The sequence below is a fragment of the Sinohyriopsis cumingii genome, chromosome 7 (genome assembly GCF_028554795.1).
Source record: "Sinohyriopsis cumingii isolate HCF-2022 chromosome 7, ASM2855479v2, whole genome shotgun sequence".
Lineage (NCBI taxonomy): Eukaryota > Metazoa > Mollusca > Bivalvia > Unionida > Unionidae > Sinohyriopsis > Sinohyriopsis cumingii.
Window position 1 is genome coordinate 3907925 of NC_142967.1, and position 16871 is coordinate 3924795.

Below are 16871 nucleotides of genomic sequence, written 5' to 3' on the forward strand. Positions count from 1 at the left end.
GTGCCGTGTCAAGGTCATCGTAAAAGCAGACGTTTGATTTCAATATTTATTTCAGTAGCATGCATCAAAGTAGGACTAGTTGAGCTTTTCGTAGTTATAAATTAATGTAACATTATTGAACATTGTTCTATATTTGTATGTTTAAAAAAGCAGATAAGGAGTGCAATTAACTTGAACAGTTTGGTATTGATAGAGACGATACGAGGGATCCAATGTTTAAACAAAAAGGAGGTGTTTATTCATCGTGTATGTGCGTTACCTGACGACACACCGAGGTCGTAATTTTGTTTAAACTTTTGATTTTACATACATACATACATACATACATACATACATACATACATACATACATACATTTACGACTCTTTGATCTTAAATAACTAACAAAAAAGGAGCGAAACCAACATTTTTGTAAATTGAACAAATACATAATTATTTCCCTAATAAATAAAGTCAAAGAGTAAAACTAACTTACAGCGAGGTGAATGAAACCTATATCAGTCCAAAATGTTCAGTCAATTCCAAAGGTATCAAAATGAGTTCCAATGATATTCCGAATAATGTTAAGTAACGTACTGATGTAATCAATATGTATTATCCAAAAAGGCCTTTAAGTGAATTCACAGTATATCCGTAATATCTATAAATCCAAATAGTCTTTAAATGAATTAACTGTAAATCCGTAACAGCTACTAACTATCCAGATAACCTGGAGAGTTCAAGCACTGCAGTTTCAACGAATGATTAAATTAAAGAAACGAATCCTCTCAATATAACTGAATAACTTTCAAGCTTGATGTTTGCTACTATGAATGTCTAAATTCTACGGAATAATTCTCTTATAGGTTACTAAAACTCAGTAGATAGCCTCGCAAATTTATAATCGCAAGTACAAACTGATCAGCTATTTAAGCACTAACTAATTAGAAATGAACTTAACCTGACCTTTTGAGAACTCATGTCCTGAAATCAGACCACGTGATGTTTATTTGAGTTAAGATAAATCTCAGTCTTGGAACTTTATGAATGAATTTATTCACTATACTTGACTGACTCATCATTCATGTGCGCTTGGGGAAAATTAGTATATCAATGTTATTAACTAAATAACCCTTACAACCTATAATTATGAATGATACTATTCATTCAAAGGATACATGTACATACATGCATACATACATACATACACGCACGCACGCACTCACGCACGCAAACGCAGACATAGAGAAATACATACATACACACACACACATACATACATACATACATACATACATACATACATACATAAGTACATACAAACACATACATACATACATACATACATACATACATACATACATACATACATACATACATACATAAGTACATACAAACACATACATACACACACACACACACACATACATGCATACATACATACATACATACATACATACATACATACATACATACATACATACATACATACATACATACATTAGACCACACCCACAGTCGTATTTATACACAACTCAAGTATGTGTGCCTACCAAACTACTTGCTTTCATATATACACAAAATAAGTTTATATGAAAATAATGTCATATTTTATTACTGACAAGCATAAGTGATGGAAAATCGTCCTCTGACGTGTCCTTTGTGAAATGTCGCACAAAGGAATACATGATTTTCTAAAACTATTCAATCCAGCTGCCTACAGGAAATCGAATTATATTTACATCTGTCCGATTTGGTATCATGCGATTTTTCTGCAATCTCATTTGTTTTTATGACTCTGGAGATTTACCTATTACTTCATTCTTATTCAGTATTAGGAAGAAATCAATATCCCGCTTCCTCGCAAAAATAACACAAGTATCATACAGAGGGATGGTCTGTACGCAACATTGTTCACTTACGTTATATTGTCACAAGCCATCTGCACGTACATGCTTTATGAGAGAGACGATCTGCCTAGTCAATTAATGGTGGGACAAAGGAACATAATTTGAGTTCCAGAACACCTCTCTGGAAGAATTTAATTTTCATCATCAGTGCCACTTGTATTCAAAAACGACATTCAATAGACTGTGCCTTGCATTAGGACCATGTCGGTAAAATTATTCGATTATCCCATAAATTTCAACTTAGACCCTTTTCTTGCAGCCAAACAGAACGCACAGATATTAAAATTAATATTTGTTGTGCTACATTATACAAGTAGTATATCTTCTCATCGAATTGAATGGATGAATGACGAGCGTGAAATATGCGATATGAAATACCTGAAACATTCAACAGTAAGGAGAAAGTTTTTAGAGTCAAACAGATTTACACTTGCAAGCGACAGATGTGTGTCATAAATAAATTTATGGACAAGAGATTGCACACAATTCAATTTGCTCGTCTGAAGATTATATCTTTTCGTTTAACTGCCACAAAATGCCCCTCATGGGATTTGCGGATTGTTCGAAAATATAATTATTATTCAGTTTATTTGTGAAAGAATCTTCCTATTGTTAATGTATTACGAGTATATGCTTTTAAAATAAGTAACAGAATAGAGTGGAAAGCAACTAGCTTTGCAAAATTCAACAAATAATTATTTTCCCTAGAAAACAAAGTGAAAATGAAAAAAAAAATCTTACGGTATTGCGATTTAAATCCTAACGTCAATCCTAGAATTACTGATACAAATCCGAAATCATTAGTTCTGAATAAACATTAGTAGAAATCCAAATTAATGTTGATGTACCAACGGTCTGTTGTTGAATCACAATAGTATAATCCGAGAATATATCCTTATGTTTGTATTTCACTATAAATCCAAGTCTCAATTTCTCAAAGATTTTTCAGAGCACTTTTGTATTTCCAGAGAAAAATCACTTAAATTGAATAACGAGAAGAAATAAATTTCAGCTCAAACAGCAATACTAAAAATTGATTTTGCTAGAAATTAAAACACGAATCAATAATCGTTACAGTAACAAGATTAAAGTCTTCCAATAGAACTCAGGTCACAATCAACATTTGTTTTGTTTTTATTTTTTAAAAAAATATTACCTAATGGAAAATAACCTTTAGAACGCTCTTATTGTTTACAAAATAAAATGCTAATATTATTAGAAAGTCTGTTGCTAAACTTATATAACATGGACAATGTCGCGTTCATCAGGTAAAATTCTGGAGGAATTCTAATAGCCTATACGCACACCAAAATAAACATATGTATTTCTATTAATAATGATCTTGATATTAAACCTTTACACATAGATCATAAATTAGTTATGTAGTAGTTCTTTAAAAAATATAAAATAAATATTTCCGGTCAATAAAAAATGAACTTGATTTAGGACAAGGTTAAGTCAAACATACAATCTTACATTACAATATCAAAAATATAAAAAATAACACAAAAATAAAAATGATAAAAAGTAACTAACTAACAAACAATGTAAATTAAATATTTATACCAATATGCATGATTTTGTTTGGTAGGCATTCTAATTGAGGTCTTATATGATTGAAAGGAAATTGCATGTCAAAATAATCTTTATATTGAAAAACTGCCAGAAGAAACATTTGTGGTCAAGCCCAGTGACTATACTTTGCCCTGTACCTAAAGATCCTAGATTCGATCCAATCATCAGAGAACTGAACAGCTTATTTGTTTAGCGCGTTTCTCAGTTTGCCTGTTTCGTTCAGCTCAAAGTGAACAAAATTAGTGTTAAGGGTTGGAACTTATCAATCAATGCCACAAATTATCTTAACAGTAGCTTCCAAGAGATTGTATTGGAGACATGGTCCGTTTTTGTGAACAGTTCCTCTCTCTGTCTCTCTCTCTATCTGCAAGTTCGGAGTGATCTTCATTTAAATTTCATTTTTCCTTAATGACGGTTTTAGTTATTACATTAGTGTTCACAAAATAGTGGACAAACACATTCTTTAAAAAGTCCTTGTAATGAAAAGCAACGAAGACCTTGCCAGATGGAAGCTTAGTCATCCATCTATCGTTTATAGATTCCTTATTTTAAAAAATATCTGGTTTCCTTCGCTTTAGAGACAATCATACTTCGACAGCTAAGTCGACGAATGTGCTTGATATTCAAGCTGTGATAATTTGTCGAATCAACGCTGAATTCATTAACTATAACAATATCTTAGAGAGAAAACTGACATTTTCTTAGAAATCTTTCTTCACTAAAGCTCTCGTCCATAGTTCATGACGCTTAGTCAACATACTATCCCTGGCAATTGTCATTAAAATCAATCATATATTCTTTATTAATGGTATTCCTCAAACTAAAGCTAGAATCGTCATTATAAAAGGGATTATGAGATGTAGAGAGGTTTCGAATTATAGTTTCTAATTTTAAATAACTGTTTAATAAAAAAAATTCTTTATTAATTTTAAAATCATAAATATTGTCCAAAAATTAAAATCACTCTGACATTTAATCACTCACGCCAAAAGACGAACTGTCTGTTATAAGAAAGCTCGTACCATATCTCACTAGTATTTAATGGAATTTTGGGTGAGCGTTTTTTATGTGTGGATCTATATGAGAGAAGCGGGGGGGGGGGTGTGTTGATCATAACTCGTATGACGCTTTTTCTGACAGTTTCCTCTAGTAATGAAGGTATATTTTGTTGTGTTCACATGAAATGAAATATAACAAAGTATATAATCAGGTATTCCAACGGCTCTCTGTTTATCTGTTCGAACAGCCTACATTCAGGTGCGTACGAAGCTAATCTCATCTTCAACAGTGTTTCTGAGTGGTTAAGCGTATTTAGTACAGTGTATCTAATGTTTTTACAATCTAAATGTGAACCACTCCTGCGTTTATAAATTCCTCGAGAAATATAATTAGAACACAGGAAACATTTACAAAGAACATATAGCCAACATCCCGTATTTAAAATCAGAGAAAAATAGAAATATTAATGCTTGACTTAATGCTATCACTTAATATCTTTAGATCGAAATTAAAACACGACTTCAAACGGTTCGCAAATGCTGAACTAAAAGTTTGACGTGTGTATATAATAATTCCACTCGTTTCAACGTAATGACTGTTTTAAAACGAAAAAGATTTTTATTTTTATTTTCGTAAACACATTTTATGTGTGGATTGATACGAGGAATATGATTGAGGTGGACGTACTGTTTATTGGTGGCATCGGATAGATTTCAAAACGTGACGTCATTTAACATCTTATATTAATGATGCTGAAGTTACCTGTATTTGTTCTATTGTTTTTCTTGAAAAGTGAATTTTGGCTTTGGCAATCTTGCAATCTAGATCGGTAACAGAAGTTGCACCCAAATTGCGATATGGCTTAAATTAGTTTGGTAATCAACAATTGTAAATGCCCGATTTTCACATCGAATTCAAACATGATTATGATTGTAATGAGAGCTAAATTAAAATACTTTTTGATGCTATATTTAATCAAGAACTATTTGTTGTGCTTTTTAAAATGTGTCCGTTTGTCGTAGAGAGTAAACGGCATGCGATCATGCATGGATGACACAATATCGAATAGCAAAAAGGACACTTAAGTCCATTCATTAATAATATGAATGATTCAAGTGATAAACTGAATTAAAAAAGTTAATACTTCAAGCCTTCTTTTTTTCTTTGGAGTTTATTTCGATGCGTTTCTTTAATGGCGTCTCCTTATTGATTACATATATGTATAGTAGAAGATCTGCAGTTTTGATACATCATTTAAATGTATATATATATATATATATATATATATATATATATATATATATATATATATATATATATATATATATATATATATATATATATATATATATACATATATATATACATATATATATATATATATATATATATATATATATATATATATATATATATATATATATATATATATATATATATATATATATATATATACATATATATATATGCCACAGATGGACGCTACCAAATGGAATATTGATTAATGAGGTTAGTGGTGCTGGACGGATCGTGTAGTTGAGTGCTCCTGGCGGCGTAAAAGTAAACAACGCGAGGGGAAAAAGCACGAGAGAGAGAGAGAGACATAGACAGACAGACATACAGCGACAGAGAGAGGGACAGAGACAGATATTTATTTAAGGCGTTGGGATTCTTTTCGGTCTTAAATGAGTTGATATATACCTTAATCTTGAGAGGATTGAAAATGTTGCTAATATCCAGCAGTATTTGATCTATGAGTTTTGTCTACTTTCTAACACCAGCAATGGATTGATAGTCCGTTCTTGCGAAGATGTCGTAGCATCACTTCGGAACACATATCCCTCATAAAAGAGCAATGTTAATACCGACAATCTGAGATCTGGAACACAAATTTTCTGCCTCCAAAATTCACCCTTAGAAAGTTTGTACATTTCCTTAGTATTTATAATAAAATAATTACTTTAATAAGTTTCATCAACAAAATTCAATGACTTGAGAAAATATAATGTCATGAATGTCATCACTCTCGACCTTTCCTTCAATACCTTCTAAAACTGATTAAAAACCTAGGTCACCGTCTTATGAGAAAAGGTCTACGTTGGCCATTGTACATGTAGAGACATTTTTTTGTTGAATTCGGCGACCAGTGATTATAATCATGTGTGTAATTTAAATGTATTGAATGCTTTCATCAATAATTGGGAAGTTACAACACTTTCTCGCCAAAAGCAAATGTATGGTGCAAGACGAGCGACATGGTCATACTTATTTCAAGTGGTGAAACGAAATCTATCATATACAAATTAGACAGAAAGCCACTATCGTACAATAAATCCGTTAGACTATAGGCGCAAAGGGAATACCGGAGATATTACAGGATGGGTAACTCTAAGGGTGTTGGCACAAAAAAAGTCTGGCGTTCATGCGCCATTTTTTTCTCTATCAGTACCCTTTTCTTTGCCGAACTTACATTATCTCAGGTATTCCACTCTCTGATCGGAGAATGATTTGAACTGATATTGAAAGTGTACTGATAACGAAGATAAATTACGACCAACACATTTCAAAGCAGATTGTTTCTCACTCTTCTTTACAATATATTATCATCTGTAGTAAGATTCCTTGTTCGCATTGTTTCTTTTTACATGATTCATAACATCTGTTGAGCAAAAGTTCAGATAATGAAAACCTGGCACTAATTGCCAAACTAAAGCCCTACATAAACATATTATGCCGAATTTACGCATGACATTATGTTAATGTAAATGAGACTTCAAATGACACGTGGTTATCGCGAAATTACATTTATTTTTTAAAAATACTTTATAGAAGCAAAATTAAGCAAAATTAACATTTCTCATTGGCATGAACATAAAAGTTTATCTGTGTTCCACCTTGATAAGCTTGTCTCCTTCTCCTCATAGTTTGCAATATAATCGGTATATTTCACCATCACCACACGTGGATTGTCTTTCTCAGTACATGCAGACTTTGATTGTAGCACCGTATATATTCATTTAAGCTAACGCTTTCCATCACATGGCACAACAAACTCTCAGACCATGCTTGTAAAGCACACATTATATATATATATATATATATATATATATATATATATATATATATATATATATATATATATATATATATATATATATATATATATATATATATATTCCGGAAGTCCTGAGGGTAACACCAATGTCTTGGACTTAAATCCATGTAAACGTGTTTACCTATCGACAATAATAATCTTAAAATATGTTATACAATAATAAACAAGAATTATTTATGTAAGATGTTGTTTATAAAAGAAGACGTTAATCTAGTAGACCCAGATATTCCTACCCTCAGTTGTGGACAAAGGTCAGTCACACAATACAAATTAAATGTACCGCCTACTTAGGTGTTGTTACTCTGACTCTCAAGCTATCATCAAAATGGCGGATTCAGTAACGACAGTAATATTTTCATTTGAAAATATTCCCGACAATATTTTACAAAATCTTTCCTACCTGATAACAAGAATATTTGATATCGCGTGTTAATCGACGTATGCAACTACATTTATGTTCACTGGGTATATCTGGGCCTATACTTTACTTTTGTTTGATAATTAATGGGACTTATTTGAAAGGTATTAATTTTAGGAATTTAAATGACTAGCAGAGCTGCATAAGTTTTCCACAGGAATGGAATATGCTAAATTACCCCCATATACTACTGATACGAAATACAGTATGTGCCAGTCAACCATGTAGTCATCACTTCACTATCAGACCATCAATACGTCAAAAGGTACGTCGAAAAGTACGTAAATGTGTCCAAACGTACGTCAGATCTTTTGCAAAAAACGTTAAGAGTATTGTATAACCACGTATTAATTTCTAACATTCCTTCCGTATTTCTTACTCAGGTATTCACGAGGTGCAAGTTAGTAATGACTGCAACGGATTCACACTATCTGCTCTTCGTTTCGATAGAGTATAATGCAGTTTTGTACTAATTATATGCACCAGCTTCTATTATGCTTTCTTTGATCACTTACGAAATAATTGGGATCATTCCTGTTAGGTTCTATTTCAACTTTTTCTCATTAATAAGAAACAGAAAAAGAGACGTGTTTTTAGTTGTGGTAAATTAAGCTTTGTTGCCACAAAGCTTCTTATCTTTGTACAGGTTTTCATTGCTACGTCAGTCCGTGTAATCTCAAAAGACTTTTCTCTCTGACATTTCCTAATCGCTAATTTGTAATAGTACAATTGCAGCAGAAACAAGTGTAGAGTTTGTATAGAATGATAATAATGAAGACTTGCTGTCTAAAGTAATCAGAAGATACTTCTGTGTATTAAGCAGCCAACTGAAACTACGCGCCTAAAAAATAGAACGTAAGTAAAAGCAGTAAGCAAAACTGAAAATAAATAAATAAATAAATAACAGCGCAGAATACCAAGAATTAAATTATGAACATGGGTGCAACTGCATGAGTGTTATTGATTATATTTGCCTCGCATTTTCAAAACTAAAACAACATTCATACCACCACATACATAACATTTAAGCAGGAAGGTAGTCCGTCTTCCGACTAAATATATGAATAGAACTTAAAGAAGAAAATGAATTCTTGCCTTCTGAATATTATGCTATGATTTGAAGAAAAAAAATATTTGAGCAATCTGTACAATTAATACGTTAATCATAAGTGCCATTTAGTCAACCAGGATATATATATATATATATATATATATATATATATATATATATATATATATATATATATATATATATATATATATATATATATATATATATATATATATATATATATGTGTGTGTGTGTGTGTGTGTGTGTGTGTGTATCTATCTATCTATCTATCCATGCATGCTGGAAAATGAATAAATGTGTTAGTACAGCTTCAATAAATAAAATAAACGATCTCGGACAGATCCGGAAAATAAATCACCACAAACTGTTGTTGTGTTGTGTTGTGTTGTGTTATGTTATGTTATGTTATGTTATGTTATGTTACGTTATGTTATGTTATGTTTATGTTATGTTATATTATGTTGTTATGTTATGTTATGTTATGTTATGTTATGTTATGTTATGTTATGTTACTTATTTATTTTTTCCCATATAAATATATATCCTTCTTAGCATGGGGTACGGAAACAATACTATGAAAATAGCACTTTGCTTCGTATGGTAAAAAACATCAAGACGACCTCCCAATAAACATGCAATTCTAAAAGGCTGGGTTTTCTAATATTTTATTATGAGAGCTAACCGTTTATTGGCAGCAGAATCCGTCATCAAGGTCATTTTCTTTCTGAAGCAAAAGCAAATTCAAATTAGGTAAACAGAAGCAGCCGTGTCAATGGTAATCGTAGGTTTTCACTAATTTTCGCTAAAGGCGATGGCCAATTTGTACACTTACTTTACTGGTAGCGGAAGACCATTAACGATGGCAGCGTAAACAAGAGGTCCTTGAATGACTTAAGGTACTAATTCAGCTCCTATGGAACAGCCATCCTATTAAAAAAACATCAAGAACTTAAATTTCTAAATACTTATGATCAAACCGATATTTCTAAGAAAACTGCTTCTGCATCGCAAAAAACTCGTATGAACGGCTACATCTTCTAATTTACATTATCCACCTGTGCTTGAAACATATATTTTCAGTTCCTCAACAAAATAATCTGGTTCTAATTTCATTAAGTGTTCTAAAGTAAAGTATATATTTCATTTATACAGAATGAGGAGGGAGGCAGGGGACGGTTGGGGGATGAAACTGGTTGACCACCTATATAGTGGTGGTTCCAGCCTGCACGCGGGTCAGGTCCACTCCCTCACACTCTCCTGAAGTCACGCTCTTCACCCCCCCCCCCACTTCTGATCTGCTAAATATATTCAGATTTTTCCCCATGTAACTTCCTTCTCCAAACATAGACAGACCATGTTAAATTTAAGACAGCAATAAGAAAACTAACTACTAACACTACTGTCTCGTAGAATCCTCGCAATTCTAACAATGATAGGTACATCAACGTAACACACTGGGACAGGGTATTGAGCGAACTGAGTAAGGAGTTCATGATTATGTGATACCAATGCTACGTAGCAGCATGGGTCACACCTAATCTCTCCAAAGGGGCGGTGAATAAAAAAGAACATAACGAACACAAAAACACTGAAGAACAAATAAAATATTACTAACAACTACGAGACGGTAAATAACACGCACAACATACACTCATCCAATTTATTTGATTTCTATTTTGTTTTTTGCATTAATTTCCTTTTTCTTTCAATATCTCTATAAATATAATAAACAAAGAAAGATATAGGAGACATGGTACGGGGAAAGGAGACGCCCTACCAGCCTATTTTTCATTTAATTTGTATAGATAGCCCTATGAAATAAGGAAACTTCGAATGAAGAATTGACCTTTATCAATGTCGTCCGAACAATACCACATCGATTGCATACAAAACATTATAACATTACACGTATAGCAGAAACCGGCCGCTACTGATCCCTGGCAAGGATCACTGATTTCAATAAGGTTCAATAAATCAGCCTGGTTTTTACAAAATGAGCCTATAAATACTAGTTTAGGAAGATGCAACAAACCCTAATCATAATTCCATAAATTGTGACGTCTATCTATCTATCTATCTATCTATCTATCTATCCTCTGCCATTTCTTCACTGTTTTCACATTATTAGTACCATCAGCTGTTGTATACTTGTCAGACCTTTGTGAAAAGTCCATAAAGTAAATAGTAAACATAGTTCTACTTGCTACGTTCATGCATACCAGCAACAGCAGCAAATTATTTCAGGTAATATTTAAGTGTGTGAGCTTCGTTTTGAGAACATAAAAAAAGGATAAAATAGTGTTTGTCTAGTCAAGAGACATCTTGTTTGGTATCATCATTTGTCTTTCTTCTATTTAAAATTGAAATATATTATTGTCCTGGTTACATTATGCATTAAATGAGTTAAAGATCAATATAACCATCTATATATATATATATATATATATATATATATATATATATATATATATATATATATATATATATATATATATATATATATATATATATATATATATATATATATATATATATATTGTATTCATTATTTCACGAAAGGGGACTTAAATGTCACAAACAATCTAAAATCATCAACAATACCATAGGCCATTACTAAAAATAGGGTAGACAAAATCAGGCAATGCAAATGCAAAAAAGTAAGCTCCAAAACATTCATTGAATAAAATTAGTGGGATGCATAGGCATGAGTCCTTATTAGCATGGTGGAGATCAAATCTGAGACTGAATGCTGGAAAACATAGTTAGGAAATAAAATGTTGGGGACAATACTTACTCTGTGATTGATAAACTGTTGTGAGTACATTATAACGAAAATGAAATAATTACTTCCCAGCTAAAAACGGCAGCTGGACTCTCTAAAGTAAGAGAGATTGATTCTTTGACCTTCAGTTTCTGGTCCTGGACATCCAATTCTTAAGGTTTGGGTCTACCAGCTTTTACATTCAACTCTCAGCTTCTAAAGAAACTTGTCAATGGATTTAAAGTTTCAAAATACTATATACAGCTTTGTGTCTGGCAGATAATTTAACTGACGATATGTTTTTGCTTGTACCGTTGTAAGGGCAAAATGGCTTTGTATTGTTGTGTGGAATTATTCATTAAAAATATATAAATAGCCATCCAATATAGTTTAGTAGGTCTTTACTAACTTGACAAAAGGTCAACGCTCATGTTACGTTAGATATCGTCATATGGTGATTCCATGAGTAATCCGTGTACTTACTACCACTACATCATTCAATACTATCTGAAAAATGTATCTCTCCGACAAAGTGATTAACATCACCAATCGGCCTAAAGCACATCACTGTCTCCTAATAAGCCACTATAAATAGGCCCCTGTCGTGCCGGGTATTAATCACTATCTGGATTAATTGGCGACCCCAGGCTATTTTAATACTAATAACATTGATTTATCGGTTAAAATAATTCACATCTTAATTATACAATAGGATTAACGATATTCACTTCATGCCTTAAGTACAATATTTGCTAACTAACAATTCATTGGCATAACATTTCCCGAAATAGTAAAATCAACTCCTAGACCATAGTGTTCGCAATATATATAAATGAATCAATTCAAACAAGTCTCTCAAGATTCTTATAATAAACGAGTCATATAACATTCAAGACAAATTATGCTAACAATTAACTTCCAGACACTCACCGAAGGAAAATTGTATCGACCTAAGATATGATACCTTGCTCTCTTTTCCACTTTCAGAATGGTCTCTTTACTCTTTTTCAGAATCGTCTCTCAAGACTTCTAAGCAAGTTCCTTGGACATTTGTTTAACAAGAAAAAATTGTTCGCTTTTCGTATCTAATTTAAGACTTCGCCTCTTGCAAAACTTAGTCTGACTAATTTGGCTACGTAGAACATTAATAAAACGGGAAATTTCGCCTGGGAAACGTACTTATGTTCAGCGTAGCCAATCAGAAGTAGATTTATCTAAATGATAAAAATTAACACATGTCTATCCAAGTTTGCAAAATGCATCATGCACATCATACTTAAGGTTTTTGGACAGTTTCATCTCGTGACATATATCTCTTCAAGTACGAATGTTATCTCTGTATCGGTTCAACTCCCCCTTCGTTTGTGTCTCTGGACTTATCAATGATGTTAACAGTGAAGACAAACCGACCAAAGAATGAGGGAGAGAAAGAGAGAAGGAGAGAGATTTTTAAGGCCAATCAACCAGAGAGAGAGAGAGAGAGAGAGAGAGAGAGAGAGAGAGAGAGAGATTGAATGGCAAAGCGTTCAAATGAATTGCGTAAGTAACCACGTGTTTGCAATGCTCTACTTTTATCATTATAATAACTTTCATGTTTAAATCATAAATGTGTATTATATTGATTTAATCAATGTGAAGAAAAATAGAAACTCAAAAAGTAAACCATAAAATTATCAATATGCAAAGGTGATTGTGAATAGCCACAAAAGGCATAGAACTACAATTTGTAGCCGTCACCCTCGGGGAGACGAGGAGGTCATTCACTTGGTCAATACACAGCTGACTGCAGTAACTCTTAACTCTATTCAAAGGGCAAACCGACCAAAGGATGATGGAGAGAAAGAGAGAAGGATATATATATATATATATATATATATATATATATATATATATATATATATATATATATATATATATATATATATATATATATATATATATCTTTGTGTGATATAAATAAAATATACGCACAGTATGTGAGCTGTATCACTGGTACACCACTCGTTGTATAAATATTTCATTAAAAAGAAACCCGGCAAGCCTCGTTTCTTTTTCATGAAAAATTTACACGTGTTGTGGTATATCATTGATACAGCATATATACTGTACATCTATATATTATAAGGGGGGGGGGAGAATAATCACAACGTTTCTCTACCATAGCTCGATCTAACTTTTCAGCATTGAAATTTGATCAGCTTGGTATTGTGTCTTACTCGCAGTTTGTGACTTATTCTCTGATTGACCCGGGAGATTATTGAATTATTTGCCCTGAAGAGAGAACTGGGAACTGCCAATAAGCAAGTAATCAGTTCTAAGAACTGGAATGTGCGATTCCAGCAGCGATAACTTGTATCGATTTATATAGTGAATAGGCCAATCACTGGCTTCAAATTAGAATCTCCTTAACAGAGCTGTATTGATTCAAATGAATGTTTATTGTAAAATCTCGGTTTCTTTCATTTTACATGTTTCACGTTATGTTTTTTCTTTTTTAGTTTTGTTTGATATTAGTAATATTTGGAGGTTTGAATAACTACGTGCATATACTGTTCATCAAATAACAAGTAAAGTAAATACACTCATTAATGTTTTATTAATCAGCAATTAGTCCTCACTAACATAAAGTGATTATTTTAAAAAGGGACATATACGGGTGTATTTAATTTCGTAAAGTAGTTTGCAATATGGGATGTTGAACTGTGTCATGACAAAAAAAGGTGACACAATGAGTCCATATCAAGTAATTGCAAACTAATTTCACGTTCTATAAAGTCCCTGCAACAAGACAATTTGGGCATTTTAAAATCGTAACCATAATGTAGTTTAGACACCTTGGCATTTTGACAAAAATAAACATAACTTGTTGGTTCCTTAGGTAGTTTCCCTTTCATCAGTTACGACTTAAATTTGCACTCATGTCAATAAAGAAACAATAAATATCTCATTTTCATTTTCATCTAATAAAAATGATTAGGACTATGATTCGCTAGAGTTATTTGATTGTTATCTATATCATTACCTTTTGACCATGAAATTTGATGAGACTTCATCATCTAATTTTCCCTTTCTATTAACTACAGCAAAAGAGCAGAATTTGCTGCAGTACTTTTAATCACTTACAAAGGTTTACAATTTAGAAGAGAGATATAGTTTATATTTAATACCGAATGCTGTTGTTTATGCAAAACTGTCTAAACGTTTGGCAATACTATGATAGTGTGTGAATTGTTGTATAGTATGGGCAAGCTTGTTTTAATGGAAAATCATCATCATCATCAGTCCCGTAGTCTGATAGCCAGTTGGGGCACCGCACAAGACCGAACAACCATAATCCTCCATTAGTCTCGATTTTCTGTCTTTCTCAGTGAGTCACTTAATGTCAAGTCTGTCCACTCTCGAATGTTATCTTCCTTTATCTCTGCCAGCCTTCCTTTCTTATTCCTTGTACAATGCCTTGCAGGATTATCTTGGCAAGTCCTGATGATCGTGAGACATGCCCATACTTTTGCAGTTTACGTTTTTTCACTGTGATCAGGAGATCTTCGTGAGGCCCAATTGCTTGTCTGATCCTTTGCCGTATTTATTCACGGTCCTTATATCTAAACATCTCATCTATGTTGCCTGTTTCTTTTTCTCTAAGTCAGCTGTTATAGTCCATGATTCACAGGCGTAGAGAAATATGGAGATCACCAGTGAGTGCATCAGTCTAACCTTTGAAATGAGTGCGATGTTATTGTCGTTCCAGATGGGTTTCAGTTTTGTCAGTGCTGCATTTGTCTGTGCAATCCTCGAGAGAACTTCAGGCTTCGATTCTTCATCTGATGTCGTTGCCCCCAAATACTTGAAGCTGTTGACTGTTTCTAGCTTCTTACATTGGTGTTGTTGGTCATTATTTTGGTCTTCTCTGCGCTGATATCCAACGCTAGGCTGCAGAGGTTTTGCCTTGGCTCTCTGCTAAGCTAGATAGTTCTTGTTCATGTGATGCTAGCCCATCAATGTCGTCGGCAAAACGTTGGTGACTGTTCTGCCTCTGATGCGGGCAGTAACTTCATGCTTTTCAAGCTTGTCAGCCATGATCCTCTCCAGAGAGATGTTGAATTGTGTGGGAGAGAGCAGACAGCTTTGTCTGACTCCGACTGTCGTTCTGTACCAGTCCCCTATATTGCCGTTTAAGTATACTGCAATGGTGGTCTTGTCATAGAGGTGCTCAGTTACTGTGATGAAGTTGGCATTGATGTACAGTCTCATGGTGGCCCACAAGGCTGCATGCCATATCCTGTCAAATGCCTTCTTGAAAACCACGAAGACGTGGTACATATCTTGCAGGTGTTGGGGATATTCTTTCACGCAATATTCTGAGCTTGAAAATCTGTTCTATTGTGCAGCACCCTTCTCTGAAACCTGCCTGCTCCTCGGCAATGATCTTTTCAGCCCGTAACTTTAGTCTGTTCAGCAACGTTCTCAACATGACTTTGCTTGGATGGCTTACAAGACTGATTGTACCGTCGTTTTCAAACTGTTGCAAGTTGCCCTTCTTGAGGGATTGTAATGATCAGTGATTGGGTCCACGGCGATGGCCATACTCCTGTTCGCCAGATCTTGTTGCAGAAATTTATGAGGGCGCTAGTTTTTGCTTCTCCCCCAGTCTGGACCATTTTGCTGGATACTCCTGCTCACTTCCTCTTTTTCAACGATCTCACTGCTACTTCTACTTCTTCACGTAGGTCAAGGTGGTTGTCGTTGTTTCCTGCTGGAGGGACTTTGAGTACCTCTGGATCTTGCGGCTCGATTGTTGTAAAGTTCTGCACAGTACTCTATCTTTTCCTAATGTATGTTTCTTCTGTGAGGCAGTTTCCGGCTTTGTCCTGTAAGGAGGTCTCTCGCCGTTGTTTAGTTCTTGTTAGATCTTGGACCAGTTGGTATGCTTTCTTGCTGTCGTTCCTTTGCAAGTTTGCCTCAGTTTCTTTGGACTGTTCTTCTTTCCAGTTCTCTTTTGCTTTTTCATGCTTTTTTGACTGCCTTATACTGGTCTGCCCCC